The 23,762-nt window shown below is 29.6% G+C and overlaps 1 protein-coding gene across 1 annotated transcript in view; it reads left to right on the forward strand.

Moving 5' to 3' along the window:
* LOC113387814 overlaps window positions 1-23,762 on the forward strand; it is an 872,338-nt gene that overhangs the window by 98,897 nt on the left and 749,679 nt on the right. The window contains exon 2 of the mRNA XM_026625191.1: window positions 16,465-16,494. The gene's annotated coding sequence lies outside the window, so the exon portion shown is untranslated. The remainder of the gene's footprint in view (window positions 1-16,464; window positions 16,495-23,762) is intronic.

Raw genomic sequence — 23,762 nt, forward strand, 5'->3', positions numbered from 1 at the left:
CAAATATTTTTATTAAAAGTCGCTATAAAAGTTGTAGTTCTTATAAAAGACTTCAATGAAGACGTTGCTTTTCAGTTTTGATTCCAACTATTATATAACACAGAATTGAAGTCTAATATGGTGTAATTTATTTCTTTATTTGCTGCGGAAATTAAATGAACACACACATTTCGCCAATATAACAAGTTTTACAATCAGTGTAATCCATTTTGTAAACTGAATCTGTAATAATATTTGAAGGCATTTTTGGAGGTTTCAAATGAAAATATTGAAATTAAAATATTCTATGTATTTGTATATAGGCAGTTTTATTTAAAAATATGTTTGGAAAGGGTTTTTTTTTCTTATTTGGGATTTTTAGCCCTTTCCACTCGGATGACGCCGAGCAAAATTTATATTAATCTCGGAATTCGTGAGTGGAAAGGGTTAATAATACTTTCTTAGTAAACCAATTAAAACCAACCAGCAATTAATAAAAATGTTTTTATTATAATCTTTTTATTTTGTTTATTAAAGTTAGTTATATTAAAAATAATGCATAATTTTCATGAAACAATACATATTTTTGATGCTTTTTTGTGTTTTTTGCTAAAGTGGTTTGGATTGCATATTTTAGTAAGTATCACTTACTATCACAACAAAAAATATAAATTTCTCCTCTGATTTAATTTAATTTTGCCGACAATTTATTTAAAACTTGGGAGCATTACAACGCTTTTTTTGTTTTTTGCTGCTTGTATTAAATTGTAGAATCGGAGTAAATTCTATTCATATTTTCTTAAGGGATCTTAACTTACGTCATTTTGTCCCGTTTTCCCCTATACATAGATGGGTTGTTAAATACAAAGTAGGCTAACTAGAGTTTCTGTGTAGAGGTACATATTGTAGATTTTTCTCTAACTGTTATTGATAACGTATTATAAGTACAAGGTGCGCGACTTATACGTAGCTGTACTTATTGAGGATGTAACGGGTATCTCGTGATATATATAATTAGTCATTGACTCTTACTTTTTACTAAAAAATATTTTGTTAATTAGATCTATTATAATGTGCAAAATTGTAATAAAAGTAAGTTAAGTGATTTATAAATTATAAACATATTTTTAAAAATTCCTTCAATTTCAATTGTACGCGACATAGTCCATAGTTATAATTAACTTTTAAATCATACAGAAATTGAAAGTTCAAAAATTAACTGGTGCTGCATGGCATCGTGCTTTAAGACAAATTGCTGAAACTTCCCGTACAAAGAATTAATTTTGAAATGAATTTATCTTTTCGAAAATGGATAAAAATTGGTACAAAATTTGTTCTTATAATTAAAATATCTATGAAATATGTGTTAATTTGATGTACATATGTCTAATGATCATTTTTGTCCGTCAAAATTGAATTATCATTTTGCCAAAAACTAATCAGCACGTCATCGTCCAAATTGATTGATTCGTGTTCTCGAAATCGTCGACGAGAAATTGTATCCGCACATTCATACATACACACGAACACACGCACACACACACATACATACATCCATCCATTTTTTCTAAGGTATGCCAAAATGATCAAAAACCTTTGAAACGTAAAGATATATAAAAAAAAATAGTATAAAAATAGGAAAGTTAAAAATTTCGTACTATTATTGGAATTTTTTTATTCATCAGACCCCACAAGAAAATTCAGTAATTATGCAATAAAAATCATCAATAATTAATTTTTTATAATTCTGAATTGTTAATCGATTCAAAATTTTGATCCGTACCTATCGATAATGAAAAGCACGACTTTGATATTATTACACCATTTTCAGATACTTTATATTTCTAAAACTATATTCTAATTTTTAAAATATCCATATTTTAACTATCTTATTGAAAGCACCTTTTAACTTTAATTCTATTAGTAAAACTTCTGGATACGTTGGAAAAAATTCTCCTATTTACTTGCCTATATTTTGCCAACTTTGCATCATTATTTTCATTGAACAATTACAAATGCCAATTCTTTATAATTAGCAAATAATGGCCAAGATAAAGTAGATGTGTAACTTTGTTTTATAGAGTTCGTTATGTTTACGAATATCGTAAGATTATTGTTGATCTGCAAAAAGAGGTTTGATTATAAAAATTCATCAAAGTGTGAAATAATGAGACATGTTAAAATTTCAAAACCCTATTGTGGCAATTTTAACAGTTGCTAATTTTTATTTCTTACTGATCCAGTCGATTATTTATACAAAGTTTTTGCAACTTGCCTTGAGGCAGAATGCCACATACATCTACCTAGATATCAGGCTTCAGATTAGGAATGTATCCATTTTTTTACAATGTACATCACGATCCCATTTTAATTAAATTTCATCTGAGATTTAATAAACCTCGAATTCGCCTTCATGTATCCGTACCTTTCCTACGTTTCAAATAATGCGTATCTTTCCTCCGTCCATTTCATTTGACAAAAGGTTTTACGAGTTATTTATTAATTATGGAATTCTTATATTATGTTGCACTGGAAACTTCTTCCTGTCAGACAACCTGCGAGAGCATAATTAATAATTTCTTAATAAAATGGTGAATTAGAAATCTGTAAACAATGAAGGACTTCAATAAAATATGGTTTCATTCATTCACCTTACATACACGGACGTCCAATCACTGGATTGGCATTCGATTTAGATATTTTTAAGTATCACCCAAAATTTGCTGATAATCGAATAGACGCAGATATTATGAAATTCACCTTCTTGGTTTTGTTATAAAATGCAGGTAATAGTAAATAACACGCAAATTGAAAGAAAAAGTTGATCTAGTATCAGATTAGTGCACTTTGTTTTTTTTTTTAAGAGAAACCATTATGTACATGTAGTAGTAATGATTTTTTTTTCATATTAAATGGAAGCACATTTTGATTTATAAAATTCCCATTTTAACTCTTCTTCAATGGATAAAACACACAAATTATTTTAAAAACACACAGAAACCACAAATAACGAACGAAAATTACTTAAACCACAAACAACGAACAAAAGCCTTGTATAACAATCATATTTATTAAATACAATTATATACATATCAATTTCGTTTGTTTTAATTTATAAATAATGGATTATTTATTTTAAATTTAATTTCAGTTTAATTATTCAAATTAAATATATAATTCTATTTTATAAATATGAGTATTGAACGAGATCATTGTTTGTGGTTTTTGGGTTCTTTTCAATAATTTGTGTGTTTTGTTCTTTCAAAAAGTTTCAACTTTATAATCGAAACATATGGTAAAATTATCGAATTTTTTTTAAACATAACTAAGATTTCACTAATACCTTTCTTGTTCACTATTGTACATTTTTCATCTAAACACTATTTCGTGTTATATATAAATGTATTCTTAATAAATCACCATACTCATTTTTTTGCGGAAATTACTGGATATCTAAACAAAAAATTCATATGAAGAAAGCATTTTATATTTTATAAATATAATTTTATCCAGCATAATTTATTGACACAAAGTTGTACCTTATCTTTATTACATTAAAAGGAATCTGATGAAAAATACAGACATTTAATATCTTTATTTGTTGTCAAGTTTAAAGGCGATTTATTATATGTAGGGTCCTACAAATAACTTTTTTTTGAAAATGCTATAAAAAAACTGCTGAATATTTTCTCAAATGTCTTTTTCTTATTTGTAAGAACAATCCTTTTGGTTAAATGGGAAATAACTTCATTCAAATGGCTGCTAATGAAATTTAAATGGCTGCCAAAAAATTATAAATGGCAGCCAAAAAATTCTAAATATCTTCCAAAAAAAGTTAGATGGCAGTCCCGTTATATATTACTATTAAAAAAAATCGAATTATTTCTTATTATTACTAGACTTCTTAACCGCATCTTTACTTTAATAACTTTATGCTTCTTGATATTCACCCGTAATTAAAAACGGTAGAATAATAATGTAGAAATATTTATACGGCTTGAGAGAGACTGTGCAGCACAATTATTGTAAGATTAATAAATTTTATATCGGTAATGAAAATATCAACCATGTTGTATACCATTGTGTGGTAGTCTCTTTGCAATTAATACATTAGTTTATTATTGAAGACTATTTTGTTGTAGAATGCAACTGTGTACATGAAAATTAACATCGAATGCGAATCGAATACCCAGTTGAGCACGATAGCCAGGTATTAATATTAATATTTAAATTCAAAATAAAAATACGTAATTATATTGTAAAAAATTATAATTAAAACTAACTGGAACCGGTTTAGTGATTAGGATAATTATGCTCGTTAATTAGAAGCATTACTATTTACTCTACAAATTTGTTCTCTTCGATGCGTGCACAACTTTGTAATTCATTTATGAAATATTTTATATTAACCGAGAGTTTAAAAATTTATGTAGAATTTCAATTAAATTTTTAATTCAACGTAAATCATTCTAATATTTTATAAATTAGACCCCAATTATTGGCGCATCAAGGTATCAATAATGGCTCAAAATGGATGAAAATTTACACAACTAATGTAATCCCTGGAAAGCCCAAGTTTAATCTTTCTGAAAATTACATATATAATATTTGCCCGCCCTGGCTTCCTTGCGACTCATATAATTTTTTAGAAAAATTGCAAAATAGTATATTTCTACAATGATGAATTAGGAAGGAATCTTACTGAATATAGTTTGATAGTTTTTTGTTTGTTATGTGTTATATGTTATGCTATGACTTAGTCCAATTTGATTTTTGTGATCGGTCCTACCCTATCTAATATATTACTAAAATTATTATTGCCAAGATTATATTTGATGAATAGTGGGACCGTTATTTTACCTATCTCGCATGATATATTAGGTTGACAATCTGAGTAATTGCAGATTTTTTGTTAGAAAATGAGCTTCCTGATTCAATGATAGTCAAACGAAATCTAAGCAATGGATCAAAAAACTTTTTTTTTACATCTAAACTGCCTACTAACAAAAGTTTCAACATTTGGACGACATGAACAAACTTAAAACTTCAATTGAAAACATTCCAACTTCCAACTTCATATTTTCGTGCCTAATACTCATTTTTAGTAGGATCCCTGAAAAATTGTCTTTTTTTCTGTTTTTAATTTTATTGGCCTCGCTTACTTAAAGTATTCAGCCACCTATGGGCATACAACTTTGTACACAACATTTCATTTACATTCAATATCATCTTTATATAATCTTGCATATATACTGTACTATCTTTTTATTTATATCCTATTCTATCTTGATGTTCTTCTTACTGATTTTTTCATTCTTTTTTTTTCTTCTTTTGATTCGAAATTAACTATTTTTTTAAAATTCTACTTAATTCTATCTGAACAATTCAATTTATATTAAACTTTACATACGTTTTTAGGAAAAGGGGGGTCTGACAAAAAATTACAAAATATTACGTGGGGGAGTGAGAGGCATTGTAAGATATCACGTGTATGTATTTTATAATTTTTTTTTTTTTTAAAAATCAACATTTTTAAAAAAAATTGAAAATTTTACAGTTTTATCACGTAACTAAACATACACGTGATGTTTGGTGGGGAAGGGGGGGAGGGTTAATTTTGAGTATCACCATGTATCGACAAGAGGGAGGGAGGGTCAAAAAATCCTTAAAAACTCGCTCACGTGATTAATGGACGCCTCCTTATGTAATTGCCAAGAATCAATCCAAGGACCGTTTTCGTGTGAGACGGGAACGTTACTGATGAGCTATTCCCGCCACAAAAATTGTCTTATCCAGGTTTTACTCCAAGTGTATCCAGTACGCAAAGCTAATAAAATTTTATTACATACATCCATAAATGTCCATTCACAATGTCAATAATATTACCGATTGATATCAAAACTACATCAACCGTGGTCATTTCCCATATTGTTTCCCAACTCCTAACCTAGCTTATACTGTGTAATATTTATTCCTGCAACATTGTTTGTGCATTATCTGCTCTTCACGGACGCGTGAACAGCGATGAACGAACCCTGTACCATTCTAATGAGCGCTTCTGCCCAATGAACAGAAGGCATAATTTCTTTATAAATTGAAATACTTATTGAAAAGTTTTACAATGAGAGAGACCGTATCGTATCGTTATCGGTGCCGAGGAAGAGCCAGAAATAATGAATTCTATTTATGGAATCGGGTTGACAACAAATAAGTTAAGGAGATTTTAGATGTTTGTTATAATTGGGAAAAAATTAGAATAAAGTTCCAGTGTTCAAACTGGGATGTTTGGTAATTGAATATTGATTTGGTTGTTGGGAAGGGTTCCACGTGCAAAGTAGAACTAGGCCATCAATTATATTGGTACACTAGAATTAAAAAAAAACTTAAATAATTGCATAATTATCTCACAGGCATTATTATCACGGCATCCACATAATGACCTATGTGTACGGGAGTCGCTCTGTAGATTATAGAGAATTTTAATTTATTATTGTAATTTTTACTCCTTCAGAAGTGTACTTCTTAATTTATAATTAATATAATTTTATTGATAATGATTGAAAATGTCTTCTGTACATGTTTGTGGAAAGAAAGTCCTTTGCAAGTTGATTCGGATGATTACCCAGTCTTGTCTAGTACTTGCATGTAAGTCTTCTGATTTTTTCTGTAACTGTATATTTATTAAGAGTCTTGGTTGATCAGCTAATTTGGAACATACTTATAGGTGCCTTCAAGGTTTTATTCAAGAATTTTATTTTGTGACCTTTGCAACAAAATGTTCATTTTGGTTTTTATTTGGATTGAAAAATCTTGAACTATGTAGTTGTACATTCCGTTCAATATAGCTGGTGGGCGGATCTCTGTTCCATACAGCAGTGCCACTTTCGCGGAAAACACTGTCGGGTTAAAATCAACCATAACTACAAAAGTTAGCAGAGTAATTTACCTGATTTCTAAAATTTTTATAATACTACTTTTCATATATCCGAGTCTCAATTGAACCCCTTTCTGTTGAAATTTTTTATTGGAATTTATATAGTCAATTTACTTTTTCATAAAGCAAACACTTGTCTATTCGCATATGAAAGTAAAAACATGTAATATGTATGATGCGTTACGACCGTATAAAAGGAACATGTCAGGACTGTATATAGGCTAGGCATGGGTCACGTTGGGAAGGGACAACATTAGTATGAGCGCTGGTGTCCAAAAAATATTTCTTTAGGTAAAAAAATATTTATTTAGTTAAACCGCTTTATTATATATTAACTTTATTATAAAGTTTTATAAAACATTTATTTAATTACCGAAATATTAATAATAATGAGTAAATTTGTTTTGATGCAATTAATGGATTGTTTTAATAAAAATTAAGATTTTGCTTTATGTAAATTAATGTTGGTCGGAATCGCTATGATTAATTAGATAATAAGCGGACTGTAAATTATAAATACTTTATCACTATGAGAAAACTGAATAAATATACGATTTTGTTTACGGTATATATTGATCTTCACTCTACAACCTTTTCCTCTCGCTACTTTTGCTAGTCTCTCAATTATTATGAGTTACATGTATTTATATTCCCTACATTTATACCCCCTACCGCAACGGGTCCTGGGTTTAAAAGAAAAGGTCTTGGTCAAATCTTGACCAAATTAACAAACGAAGTAACAAAAGCAAATCCTTGCAATTAAATTTTATTTAAAATTACGTGTTTGATTTATTACAAAATTGGAATAGATTTTGCTACTTTTTGTTCGTTTAGAATCAGTTTTACAGATTGAATCAATAATTCTTGCAGGTTGTTTTAGGATTAATAAATCTTAAATTTATTTCTTATATATTTTATCAAAAACGGTAATTGACAGCATTGATATTATTATTTCAATACACTCTATCAGGACGACAATAATGTCAATTTTTATAAATTTGATGTATTCTAAATCAATAAATTTATTATTAGGCAGTTCAAAGGTTAAACTCAAACATATATTCAAATTTATTATAAAACTTCTTGTTTTGCGCTTTTCTGAAATAACACACACCTTATATAATTTAATCTAAAAATTCAATTATCAACCTTCTCGAAGTCTTGATCTTGCAATTATAATTAAATTGAACCAATAATAGAGGTTTGGTGGCTAGAAAATATGTCAGAATCATATTAGTTTGAGGAATAATGTGATATTTTTAAAACTGCTGGAATTGTATTCCACAAAATCTGATCATTTTTACACACCGCCAACACTTCAAGCAAAATGTTTATTGAATCATTTTCAACGGATGATTCGTTCTCTCAAAAACTGTAAAACCATTTTTTTCACACTTAGCTCTGTTTGAAACAGTGAGACCTGTCTTTTGCAAAAACTAACCAGTCAGTACGGACCGAATGTTTTTTAAATCTTTCAATTTGGTTGATCCACACTATCCCAAATAATAAGGACATTTGTTTGAACCATTTGTTATAACATTTCTTTAAAATTGAATAATCTAGGTACGGAACCAAAAAAAAATTAAATAAAATTAACTTATTATTGAAACCTCTATTGTGCTTATGTATCAGGATCATTTTTGACTGCCAATTATCAATTTTTAACTTCTTGAATACTTTATTCAAAAAATCGACTATTTTTTTTTGACGGTAGATATCATAGTTTTGTAGATCCTACTAAAATATTACGGAATTACGACAAGTCGTTTAATTTTAAAAATTCTTCAAAGTTTGCAAAAATTAGTATGGTTCTTTTGGCATTTGTCAAAATTAGACCTTCGGTCGACGTTTTCTCAAAAACGCATGAACCGTATTTAGAAATTTAAAAGCCTTTTGATGTATCTTAATGAGGACTATAGTTTGTCAGTTTTGTAAGAGGATCTGCCGAGACGTTTTTTTGTAATTAAAAGAAAATTCTACCCGAGTCGATTTTAAAAAAACAAAAACTGTTCGAAAGATTGGGAATAATACTGATTAGTTTTCGGTGAAAATCTACCGAGCCGTTTTCTTGTAATTAACTGTTGAAAAAAAAATTTAAGCCGATTTTTATGGGACATTTTTTGACGATATATATCATGGTCGTTTAATATTAAAAATTCATCAAAGTTTAAGAAAATGAGTAGTTTTTTTGACGTTTCTTAAAATTAAAATTAGACGATTTACTTGGCATAACTATAGAGTACTTGGTCTCAATGCACATACTAAACCATTAAAGTTCTACGGAAACTGGTTCAATTATAAAAATTATTGATTTTTGAAAATTTGCTTTTGGAACTCGAGATAACGTGTTCGTTCGTTTTCAATCATGTGTAATAAATCTACTCGGAATACTTTTAATTACTCATAAATTAATTTATATTTTTGATTAAGTCGATTATTTACACATATCGGGAAGTTCATGTAACTGGCCTCAAGGCAAAATACCAATACCAACTAGTTTCAAATTTTTTTCTCTGTATTTCCGGGACCGTTAGACCTATCTTTCCAAAACTATTATTTTCTGAATACAAGTGAAACGTTTTTTAAATCATTCAAATTGGACGCCCCATTCTCTCAAAAATTGAATTGTCTATTTTATCATTTTTTTTGTCCGGTATCTTCAGAACGGACCTGCTTTTACCAAAGTCATCATTCCGTCTCTCCATCAATAGGAACCCAATGCGTTTTGTAAGTCGTTCAAATCGGTTAATTTGTACTCTTGAAAACGTTGGCAAAAATTGTATCCGCACATACACACTACACACATTCATATACACACAATCACTCATTTTTTCTAAGGTATGCCAAAATGTTCAGAAGCCTTTGAAACGTAAAGATATGCAAAAATTCTTATGTTCGACTTTTTTGCGATTACTATAACTTACCTTAACGAAAATTAAAAATCTGGTTGGTCATTTTTCTATAGAAATAAATTTGATATATTTTTATATCAGAAACGACTCTGTACCACCGACGCTCATATTATTTGACGTGGGTCACGTTAAGATGGGACCATAACGTTTTTTACGTGAAAACGAGGGCGGATTCTCGTGTTATCAACACTGTTGTTCATGATAATACGTTTTTCATGCGTACGCCTCGCTGATGTGATACTCATCGTGTTGTACATTTTAAAAGCTCGTGAATTTTATCATTCCAGGTGTTTTAATTGAATGTGAAGTGCGGATTATTATTACGGACGGGAAATGGTCGTTGCTTTATGCGCTATGAATATATTTGCTTTCACTTTGCTTATTATATACACTTAGACCTTTTCTATCTGAGCCTTATACTATATGTATACATCTACACACAATATGCTAGTTTTGTATAGGTACTATACTCGAAGGAAAGTTTTTCATATCAACAGTTGATCGTAGAGGTAAAGATTAATACACTTTACTCTGATTTATATATATTTTTGTTTCACTTATATTTACTATTAAGGCTACTGAAATTTAATCAATAAAAATTATTAACTATATTAACTTGTGCCACTATTTTTTTTTCATCAACAATAATTTTACTTAATTTACCAGTTTGCTGAAAAAAAGTAAATCAAGTTATAATTTGAACATTTGCCTACATGGAAATACTAAAATACCGCCATTAAATACATACGATGGCTTCACAAAATCAGGACAAGTGTCACAGCCGTCCTGGGGGAATGCACTAATAAAAAACAATAGCTATAAAAGCCGTTTTACTCTTTAAAAGCAATGAGGTCTACAGATCATGTTAATGTAAGGCGCTGACTCAATGCAATAGTGGGAACTTGTTCGAACAAACATACTTCTTTTTCCTCTCTTCAGACGCTCTCAAAATCAGTGTAGTTTAGATGTTATGACGACCGTCAATACTGTACCTTGGCACGACCGTACCCAATCTCCCCTATTTGATAGTAGACAAGTTTTATTAGGAGCTGATTTTTCTTAGATGAAAAACTTACATATAAAAATTTCTTTATTTTGACTTTTTCTCAAGATATAATGTAATTTATAAGAATTATAATCATAGTTTTATAATCTGCAAAATTTTGTATATATATATATATTTAAGTCATGCAAAAGTTGGCAAATATATGTTTATTGTGCTAAGAAGACTAACAAGTAAGATAAATATGATACAAACAGTGTAGTCGATACATTTTGCGTTTTTTGCAAATAATATATGACTTTGAAAAATTTTATGAATGTAATTTTCAGATTGAAAACCAATAATTCAAAAACTACGTAAAGTCATCGATCTAAACATTTACAGAAACTATAATTAACTAAAAATGATTACTTTTGGTTCAGTCGATAGATAAACTAGTGGTGTATGGTATCTTGCCTTAATTGCTGAAACTTCCCTTATCTTAATGAAATATTCGAAAAATGTTATGAAATAGATTATTATAAATAATGCAACTTTCATTATTTTTTATTTTACAAAAAGTAAATTAACAAAACTTAATCAATCAGATTTAAAATAAAGAAGTCTAATATTTTTAGGTATTATATAAACTGATTTGCAAGATTTAAATTATTCATTTGAAGCATATGTGATGTTTAGAACTTTAGCTAGAATTATAATTAAAATCCGAATCATTTTCGATATTCAAAGACATTTTTTTTTGAAAATTAAAAAAAAATTGAAATAAAAATAAATTTCTTTCCCAAAAACAACAAACAAGCAGAAAGTTTTTTAAATCATTCAAATCGGATGCTTAGTTTCCTCAAAAACTGCAAATCTTTGCTTATTTAGCTATATATCTCCGAAAAGGCTGGACGTGCTTTTGCCAAAATCCAATCATCTCTTCTCTCCCCATCATTACGAATCGAATGATTTTTGGATCATTAAAATCGGTTGATCCATTCTCTTGAAAACTGACATTTTTAGAACTTTTTGCTCCATATCTCCGAAGCTGAAATGGACCTGTCTTCGTCAAAAACTAATCAACACGTCTCCTAATCAATAGGAATTGAATGTTTTTTTAACCATTTAAGTCGGTTAATAAGCCCAAAATAGTCGACGAAAAATTGTCTCCACACATACACACACATCTATTTTTTCTGAAATATGCCAAAATGTTCAGACACCTTTGAAAGTATAAATATATGCAAAAATTTTCATTTTCGATGGTTGTCCCATTGATATAACTTAGAAGTTAATTAGTTTATTTTTTATTTATATGATGGCAATTTTTTGCCATCGTTGTTAATAATCTTCTCCTAATATGCTCGACTTACAACTCAAATTACAACACTTGTGTATCATTATAACCATTAACATATAATTAAACTGAAAAATAAAAAAAACACTTTGTCTGATATATGCCAAGAAAAAATATTCAATGATTTACTACGATTAAATAAAATGCACCTAACTTTTATTCAAAATACGATTTATTTTTTGTCTGCCAGTCAGACTCAGTTATTCGAACGCTGGACTTCTTTTTCTGCTTTGGAAGTAATATTGAAAAATGATTTGTATTTGCGTTTGGGCGTTCGTTGAAAATAGCATGTAATAAACAAGGGAATAAAATGATGTACGTATGTGCCTTATTTTCGCTATAAATCATTGAGAATCTCGCTTAGCGTTGTATGGACTGAAAATAACAAGATAATATAAGTGTCGATAATAGATAGGTACCCAAGAGCAATTGGCTTACATGACTTCTTCACACTGATCTTGCAATATTGGTAGATCGAATTATTTTGTAGCCGAAGAAAGCACACCAAACTTTCTATATATTTTATCCGATATTATTTCTGTTTAAGCTCTGTTATGAAATAATTAAAATAGCCCCCAATTTAGTTTATACTAATAATTAGAAAACCAGGATTCACAAGATTTCTCGAAGCGCGTAAGTGCCGCATAGCAGTCTAACTGATAAATATTGATACAGAACCCATTTTAGTCGACAATTTCGGGAACACCAATCAACCGATTTGATTAATTAAAAAAATATTCGATTCGTATTAATTAATTTGTGACGAAGGCAGGACTAGCCGTTCCGAAGATATGGAACAAAAAGTGCCAAAAACGGTAAATCAGTTTTTAAAAAAACAGGGCGCCCGATTAAAATAATTGAAGAAACATTTTACTTGTATTGACAAGATGAAGAATTGATTCAATTTTTGGAAAGGCAGATCCAGCAGTTATGGACTCTCAATAAAAATAATTTAAAAAAATGTCATTTGGCGGTCAAAAATGTTTATTGGACATATCAAATTTATAGTTAATTAATTAATAATGTGTCGGGTTCGATCCCAATCTCGGACAACTCTGTATCAAGCAGTGTGATATCAAATTTATACGGGAAGTTCCAGCAATTTGCCTTAAGACCATGTACCCCACTAGTTATAAATAAAATGTCAATAGTTTTTTTTACACTGGTCCAGTCAATACTAACAAATAGTATTCACCAAACAGATGAACATTAATCTTATAGTAATGTTATATTACTGTATTTATCAAATCTAATAAGTGGCATTTTGTATTTAAAGAAAAGGATCTTCGTATTCCTAATAAAAACTCGTGAACTCATTCTCTTAATGCCGCTTAAATTTTAAAAATATTTAAAAATTATCGTTATTTATTTATCAAATTTGAAATGTTGTTTTGGATGCATGTTCCGACTTGGGCTGAAGTGAATCCAAGCCAAAGCCCAGTATGGCCAAGAAGTCTAAAGGGCTGTTAATAATTATTGTGAATAGTTATTTTGGAATAACTATTTGATGTATATGTTTTTATAAAGTGTTTTCTTAAAATGCAAAAAATCAAATCACAGTGTTGTAAGATTGCCAAGATATGTACTAAGAATCTGGATAGTTTTGTGTCAAACACATGAAAAGCATTCCAAAAGATCAAAGCTTTCAAAAGACTATATTTCTCTTATTGAACAATATAAAACACTAGCCGTAAATGAATCTATCAAAGAATTTACAAGGAAAAGCATTTTTTTAATTCTATCAACTCATATAAAAATTATAATAAATAATACGAGGGTTTGTATCTTTCACTTTCTAACGTAAGTTATGCTGAATTCTAGTAACAGTCGACGTTCAGAATAATTAATGAAAGTCAACACTTAATTTTAAGTGCATCGACTAATAATTCAAGTCAAAATATTTCCGTATATAGCATTATATTTTGCGTCCAATATATATATTAGTAATCCAACATGATTTCCTTACAACTTTCAAAACCGTGCCCAATTATCGCTGCCCACCTGAAATGCCAAACAAGAGTGTTTGCACAATGTTTCTGTTATTTATATGGCGATAATACGTAGTTACAATTTCTTAGGAAAATGCTCCTAGTATAAATCAAAACCAATACCTCGTAGCAATATGAAAACTTAATTAAAATATTATTTATCGTTCACGTGGCTATCTATTGGCGAATAATGAACCTGTACCGATGCATCCACTGAATGGCAATTTGTTCGTGTTTTAGCGAGGTCTCCTGTGTAAGGCTACTTACTCATGATCGGGCAAGATTATAAATTTGTTTCTATTATATTTTGCCTTAAGTCATTACCGATTATTGCTTCAAATATGAATTTTGAATATAATATGATTGTGTGTAGAAACTGCCAATTAGAGGACAGCACGGTTGAGCAAATGTGTCTAGTCGACACTGATGACATTAAAAACAATTATCAACTCTTGTAATTGCAGATTTATGAAAACTAATTTAAATTAATGAATGGGGGCAAATGAATAGTTAATAATTCTTAACTTAAAGACATATTAAACTGTAATTCAAAAGTACTGTGAAAAAGTAGACATTAGAAATTTTGCTCCACAGTATAATGAACTAGTTGAAAGTGGCATTTTGCCTTAAGGCAAGTAGCAAAAACTTCCCGATAGGTGTAACAATTGGTTTAATCAACCGAAATTGAGATTTAGATGATCAGATAAAATTTTCAACTGTTTATTTTGAATTTTCGGCTTTTAAATTTCTGAAATCTCTTCAGCTGTTATTGAGAAAACATCGATTTAAGGTAAAAATTCTGTTCTATATACTTTTTCCAAATTTGGTGTCATTCAATTCAGAATGGCCGAAAACGTCGAAAATAAAAATTTGTTTTGATGAAAACATAAACTTCTTCTTCGGGAGGTCAAAAAACCTAAACTAAAAATGATCCTAACTAAAAATAGCTTTGGACTTATATAGCACTACCTTCTCTTTTTAGCTTAAAAGGAATAAAATTCAACAATTAACTGAGTACTTACTATTAGTTAGTTGATACTTGAGATTTGAGTTATTATTTGTGTAACTACCTATTATTTATTAACTTCCAATGGGGAAAGTTAAAGTAATCGTCCAAATATAGACAATGAAAATTTCTGAATATCTGCATGTTTCAAAGGTTTCTCAACATTTTGGCGTACCGTTAGCAAACTGGATGTGTGTGCTGTATGTATGGATACAATATTTCGTCCACGATTTTGGGCGCACTGATCAACCGATTTGAATAATTCAAAAAACATTCGATTTCTACCGATGGGGAAACCTGCTGATTAGTTTTTGGCATGGACAGGTCCAGACGTTTCGGAGGTACGGAACAAAGAGTGCAGAAAATAGAAATTGAGTTTGTAAGAGAACAGACCATCCGGTTTGAATAGGTCAAAAAAACATTCAATTTGCCATGATGGGGAGAAGAGGTGAATAGTTTTTGACAAAGAAAAGTCGAGTCGTTTTGATTTGAATGCTTGTGAATTGCTTGTGTTGACAGTGTGGAAAAGCGATTAGTTTTTGGGACAGACAGAAAAAAATTATCTCCAAATTATTATTTTTTACAATTTCTAAAGAATTTTTTCTTGAATATTAAAAATGATTTGGATTTCAATTTTGATTCTAGATAAAATTCCAAAGCTTACTTATATACATGAAATAATTTGAACTTTACAATTCAGTTCATATAATTCTTAGAAATATGAGTTAAGATCCTTCTTTCTATATTAAATTTTGTTTATTTACTTTTCATGTAACCATGTATACACGTCTTAGTCCAATTTATAGGCTCTTATATTTATAAGTCTATAAAATACGAATAATGAAAGTCATAGAATTTATAATAATTTATGTATTTTTGAAAACATTTGATATTTCTCTTAATATTGCATTATAGTACGGGAAGTTCCAGCAATTTGCCTAAAGACACAATGCCATGCACCACTAGTTTATCAAATTTACAATATAATTCTACTTTTTTTCATTAATAGAAAATCTACAATTATAATCACATGTTTTAACTTACAAGTTATTGAACTATTATATTTCATACCTATTATAATTTATATGAGAAATGTGCAAAAAAATATTTATGCATTTATTTAATAACAGTAAAAGAATACCCGACGTATTAAAACTTATCCTACATCTATGAATAATTAATAAGTTCCAAACTGAGTCTCTTGATATACCAAACTATAATAATTTCCTATTTCCAAATTTTTTTATTCAACATACTAGATTTCACATTTTAAATTCAATAATTTGATTTTATTTTATTTCAGACTTCTACACATGGATTCTACACTTCTGTGGTAAGTTTTCAATTATTTTTTAAACAAATATTTTTTATCTCAAAATTATATTTATAATATAATATAAATATAATATAATATTATGTATAACATTATAATAGTATTTATGAGAAACATACATAAATTTATGTAGAGATGCATCAACAGAAATTAAGATTTAAAGATTTTAAGATTAAGATCAACAGAAAAAGAGCGACCATAGTATTTTTGTTACATTCATGAACAATAATAATTTATGTTATTGATATTAATATATAATGAATTTAGATATCTATTATTATATAATATTGTAGATAAATAAATTATTTATGTACACGGTTTTAGAAGCTAGACTAAAAAGAGCGTTTTATCCCATGGCCGTGCTCGCCTATTATGTTTTCAAAGTATAATTAATAAAACGGTTTTACATTTTCCTGAATAAAACTTGTTTATTTATGTGAACAAACAATTGCTTCCTGAAGACAAAAGGGCTTCAGTTCTCCATTATTAATGATGTGATAGACGCGCCATATACATCCCGTGAGTGTTTATTTAATAAGTATATTTGTTTAAAGCTCTTATTGTCGACGGAGAATTGTATAAGGTATATAAAGGCAGACTTTTTCAAGATAATTATTTTTATTTTGAATTTTTATTGTTGACGTGGGATTTGATGTATTCGTATCACATCTCTGCACGGTGTATTAGTAACACTAATTTAGATAGTAATAATAGTGTTACTTATTAACCCTTTCTACTCGGATGCCGGCAAATTTTATATAAATTTCGTAATTTGCGAGTGGAAAGGGTTAATATCACTATCTAAAGAATTTCATTTCTAATTAATTCACTATCTGTCCATTAATATATGGAGATATTCAGTAATTGTTTTGTTAATTTAACAGATGATTGTTTAAGGTAACCCAGTACTTGTCCTTTCTAGTTGTCATATTTTTAATATATTTAACATAGTATTATTGACTTAATTCAAACAATGCCCCGTAAGCCTATATTTACTTGATGCCATATTTGAGATCTGTAATCTTATCTGAAAATCTGATATCACTACTGCTTGATTCAAGCTGGTCGGAGTATGGGTTTTGAAATCAGAATTAGTGGTTGCTACCACGTTCTTGGTGTTATAATTGTTGATTTGCTTATTTTGGGTTGACATGGGGGGCAGGGGAGTCTGGATGATGATTACGTCATAGGGGTGGTAAATAATTGTAATAAATCTGCTTACGTAATACTTTGTATAAGATCTTTTTCTTTTAATATTTATTTAACAGCAATCGAAATAATAACATAAGATTATAACAAACACATAGTACATAGATACAAAATACTTACGTACTATATACTTACTAACCATTTACCTCAACACATACAATACTACATATTATATTGCTTTAGGGGGGTATTCTAGTGTGGAAATACAAAAAATATCCGTTTTCATATTTTCAAAGTTTAACTATTTAAGATTATGTATTTGACGAGGGTTTTTCATAAATTAAATTATTTTAGGAGATACAGCTGGAGCTTCTGTTTCTTTTCTTTCGCAAAACTTTAAACGCTTTTTTTCAAATTGTCCTCGACAATAACGATTTTAGACATTCATACTGGACCGATTCACTTGAAATTTTTAGTGAAACTTTTTTATAGACTTTCCTAAATTTCGATTTTTATTTTTCAAAACATCGAGAAACTCAAAAAAATTGTAAAATAACATGGTCTTTATTTTTCAAATAAATGCCACAAAAAATTAACTTGTAACTAATATATTCCATTACGACATTATTCTAGATTAAAAATCTATTATTTTCATTTTGGATTACTAAGAAGGCTGCAATTGTGGGCATGATCATGTGACTATTTTTTGATAACTTCTAATTTATTAAATTTTTTTTTTTCGCTATTGTAACGTTGTTAAATACATTATAAACTAGTGTTGCATAGCGCCATGCCTTAAGGCAAATTGCTGGTACATTCCGTTTCATAATGAAATATTCCAAGAATAAAATTTAGTAAAAAAAAATATTTTTTTAGGCATTAAAAAATGAAAAAAAAAATCTTTTCGCAAAAACAATTGTTTTGTCAACACAAGCAGAAAGTTCTTTGAACCATTCAAATCGGATGCTTAGTTATCTCAAAACTGTGATTTTTTGCATATTTAGCTCCGTATTTCCGAAACGGCTTGATCTACCTTTGTCAAAATCTAATCACCATTTCTCCCTATCATTACGAGAATGTTTTTTTAATTCTTCAAATCGGATGCTCCGTTCTCTCAGTTTCTATTTTGTCACTCCTTTCTTTTTATCTCCGAAACAACTGGACCTGCCTTCGACAAAAACTAATCAGCACATCCTTATCAATAGGAATCGAATTAGGTTAAACCGTGCGCCCGAAAACGTGGACCAAAAATTGTATCCATACATACGCATACACACACACACCCACATACATACATTCAAATTTTTTTTATGTATGTCGAAATGTTCAGAAACCTTTAAAACATAAAAATATGCAAAAATTTTCAATTTCGATTTTTTTGACGATTACAATAACTTACCCTGCAGGAAGATAAAAAAAAGGATAGTTGTTTACATTTTGTCGTTTTTTGACTTTTTAGACTTGTATGTCTTAATTTTGGATATCGCAATCACAATATATATTACCATATATAAAATTTCAATCGTTTTTTTTTTAATTTTATTTGAACAGCGATCAGAGCTTATGGGTTCTATGAGCTGTTGTGATTAATATCTTACAAACTACGTTTGTTTTATTACAGATGGCAACCCAAACAGTTGTCACATCTCTGTATGATAGATTTTTATTACAATCTCTGTAATAGAGCAAATATGGTGCAACAATGCCGGCTGAGGGCTATTTTCACTTGGAAACATATTGCTATTTATATTTCCAAGTAAAAATCGTTGTCTCTTTTGCCTGACAACAGGCTGCTCGAAGTGGAAATTTTAATTGTGAAGACAAAAAGTATTCAATACTGAATTATTTCTTTAAAAAAACTATATAAAAATATATTTACCAACCATGGACCATAATTGCTATAAACGTAATGACTCCAAAACAATTATTCAATCAACGAAATTGTATCTGTAACAGAGATCGTGTGAGGTGAATCAGCATGCATTCGCAAAAAGTTGCACGGGGCTCATACATATTCGCCTTGCACTAATTACAATCCTCTTAAACTCGAACGCTCATTATATCAGTTTTATACCAACAAGATCTGTTTGCGGTGAATGTTTTCCTTTTTGTGCACGTCGCTTCAAACCAATATTACAACGTATTTGCTCGTATTTAACTGCTGTGCACCTGAATTGAATCGGACTTATTATAAATGCAATTAAGACAATCGCTTTATTACGACGCGTTTCGATTCTAAAAAGAGAATAACAAAAAATATATATTAATTCACGATCCGTCTTCGATGCTTTTGGCTTCTGTTCGTGATCTGCCCGCAATGCCAAATACGAGAGACGATCATTCGAACGATTTTCGACTCTCGATTGGTAGTATTGGTAGTATTAGTACCCTGTCCGACTGTTCTGTTGTGAGCCAATATATAATACTTCGATTTAATTGAAATTCCGTCATTAATACGGTTTGAAGGTAAAAAATTACCAATGCAAAGTGGCGACTCAAAACACGAAATGACTTCTTTGTAAGTGGCATTTTTTTATTAAACTTTCTTACTGAGGACTTCTTTGCCGGAATCTTAACTTTGATTGATTCGCAATTATGCTTGCGTGGAGAATTTAAATAATTTCGTAGTCAACAACGTTCAGTTCGACTTCTTAACAAATTGCAATCTTCCTAGTTTTTTAAACAAATCAACGATTAAAAGAAAATATTTTTATATTTTTACATTTTTTAACTTCCCGTAGGGTAAGTTATTGTAATCGTCCAAAAATCGAAATCAAAAATTTTTACATTTCTCGACGTTTTGAAGGTTTCTGAATATTTTGGCATACCTCAGAAAAAATGGATGTGTGTGTGTGTGTGTGTGTGTGTGTTTTGTATGTCCGCGTTTTTTCGTCCACGTTTTCGGGCGCACGGATCAACCGATTTGAATGGTTTAAAAAACATTCGATTCCTATTGATAGGGAGATGTGCTGATTAGTTTTTGGCAAAGGCAGGTCCAGCCGTTACGGAGAATGGAGCAAAGAGTGCAGAAAATAGAAAGCGAGTTTTTGAGAGAACGTATCAACCGATTTGAATGGTTTAAAAAACATTCGATTCCTATTGATAGGGAGATATGTTGATTAGTTTTTGGCAAAGGTAGGCCCAGCGGTTTTGGAGATACAGAGCTAAATGTTAAAAAAATGGCAGTTTTTGAGAGAACTAAGCGTCCGATTTAAATGATTCAAAGAACTTTCTGCTTGTTTCAACAAAATAATTGATTTTGGAAAAAAAAAATTTTGTTTCTAATTTTTTTTTTCAAAAAAATTTTTTTGTAATTTTGGATTAAAATTTCAAAAAATCACCCAGGCTAAGCCCAGTCTAAGCGCCACTCTGGTACAAATGTTTACGCAAGTGCGTTTAGACTGTTTATGTAATGGAGCAATTTTCCAGTTTTGTGAGAAACTATTGAAAAATGTGAAAATGCCGCCAAGCTAAGCACAGTATAAGTAAAAATGTCGCACAGAATTATTTGCAAATGCGTTTAGACTGTGACTATGCGGGAGCATTTTTTCAGTTTTGTGTAAATTTGGCAACTATTTTTTTTTTTGGAAATTGAATTTGAAATGAAATGACGATTGTTAATGTTCTGGAGATGATAAATTGATTTATTTATAATTAACTTTCCATAGGGTAAGTTATAGTAATCGCAAAAAAATCCAAAATGAAAATTTTTATATATCTTTACATTTCAAAGGTTTCTGAATATGTTGGCATACCTTAGAGAAAATTGATGTATGTGTGTGTGTGTGTGCGTGAATGTATGTGTGTTCGGATACAAATTTTCATCGACGATTTCGGGAACACGGATGAAGCAATTTGAATAATTCAAAAAACATTCGATTCGTATTGATAAGGAGACGTGCTGTTTAGTTTTTGTCAAAGGCAGGTCTATCCGTTCCAAAGATATGGGGCAAAAAGTGCCAAAAACGGTAACTCAGTTTTTAAGAGAACGGAGCGTCCGATTTGAATAATTCAAAAAACATTTTACTTGTGTGAACAAGATGAACACTTATTAAATTTTCATGAAGATAGGTATAGCGGTTTCGGAGATCTAGTAAAAAAAACTAAAAAAAATACCATTTGGCGGTCAACAATAATCATTAGACATATGCATATCAAATTATCAGATATTTTATAGAGATTTTATTTTAACAATCAGTATAAGATGGGTTAACATTTCTATGGGTTTCGTACCAGTGTTTATCCGTTAGACGACGACGCGGCGCTTACGCGCTTTGATATTTAGTCTCTATGCATTTAAAGCAGTACGATTGCTTTGAAAAAAAGTTCAGAATTTCCAAAATATTTCAAAATAAATTTTTCAACAAAAAGTAAGTTTTTGTCAAAAATTTATAGTTTCTCAAAAATATATTTTTTCAGAGTAATTTTTTTTCAAAAATGTTAATCTTTTTAAAAAAAAAAATTTTTGGTACGGGAAGTTCCAGCAATTTGCCTTAAGGCACGATGCCATGCGCCCCACTAGTTAAATTTTTTATTGATCGTGCCTTATATTGATCGACTTAACGACTATTATTCAGAATTGGTTTTTCCAAATAGTGATATAAATATAGAAATATATTAGCCTGTTCGCCGGGCGTGTGCGTTGCCTCTATAATTTCATTTCTTATGTATGAATGAATACAATTTTTCGTCCACGTTTTCGGGCGCGCGGATCAACCGATTTCAATGGTTCAAAAAACGTTCGATTCCTATTGATAGGGAGAGGTGTTGATTATCTTTTGGCAAAGGCAGGTCCAGCCATTTCAGAGATACGGAGCAAAGAATGCAGAAAATATAATTCGAGTTTTTGAGAAAATGAAGCAAAAATAATTCGATTTAAATGATCTAAAAAACATTCAATTCGTAGTGACAGGGAGAAGTGGTGATTAGATTTTTGGTCTAGCCGTTTAGGAGATACCGCGCTAAATGTGCAAAAAATTGCAGTTTTTGAGAGAACTAAGCATCCGATTTGAAGGATTCAAAAAACTTTTTGCTTGTTTTGACAAAATAATTGCCTTTGGAAAAAAATATTTCAAGATTATTTCTTCTATTTTTTTTTTATTTTTCTTTTCAGATTTTAATTTAAATTCTAGCGAAAGTTCTGAAGCTCACTTATATATATATATATATACTTCAAATAATTAATTTTATCTTTGTAATTTAGATTATATAACTCTTATAAATATTAGGCAATGTTACAATATTTATAATAATTTATATGAGAACTTTTAATGTTTCTCGGGTATTACCCGATATGGTACAGGAAGTTCCAGCAATTTGTCTTAAGGCACGTTACCATACACAACTAGTTATATTATATATTTATATGAACGCAGCATTTTCGGATATAATTACCTAATTAATGAATATTATTAAAATACTTATAATCGAATACTCCAATTATCATTCTAAGAATTTAATGATTTTCATTTTTATTTATATTCATATGGTTTTTAATGTTTCACTCACGCAATAAAGAGATTAAAGTTATGATTAATTATCACTAATTTAACTAATAATTTCTTTATAATTTTAATAATCTTCTATGCTTTTCATAAATTCATAAACAAGGAAAGGAATTGTATATTGTTTGAATTTACAAATATTTGCTTACAACCAAATCAGTCCCTAAAAATGTCTTATAATGCCAAGAAAAGAACAAATTACGAACTGCCTAGAAAGGCAATCTGTTTACAATATAGGTGGAAAAATACCGAAAAAATATTAAATCTAAATTACATGTTGACTAGCCTAAATATAACGGGATTTTTTAAGTTCTCTGAGGATGGGCTAGCACCAACTAGTCCCGGGTTCGCTGGTTCGAATCCCGCTACCGCCAAAGCCCGACATCAGGCAACTTTGATGTCAAATTTCCACTTGAGGTTATAGATCTCAAATACAGCCTCAAGTGATATTCGCCTCTCGTGGTATAGTTGCATATATAATAAAAAATGTCAGCAAATACTTCGAGTATAGTTAATTAGTCATAATTGGATTGGACAACTGGGTTGCCATCCATTCAAAAATCCATTTTCTTTTTTTTTTATTTTATTTTTTTATTATTTTCATATATTCTGTCA

The sequence above is a fragment of the Ctenocephalides felis genome, unplaced genomic scaffold, assembly GCF_003426905.1.
Source record: "Ctenocephalides felis isolate EL2017-DRISC unplaced genomic scaffold, ASM342690v1 CF-g0.4_SCAFFOLD_03572, whole genome shotgun sequence".
NCBI lineage: Eukaryota > Metazoa > Arthropoda > Insecta > Siphonaptera > Pulicidae > Ctenocephalides > Ctenocephalides felis.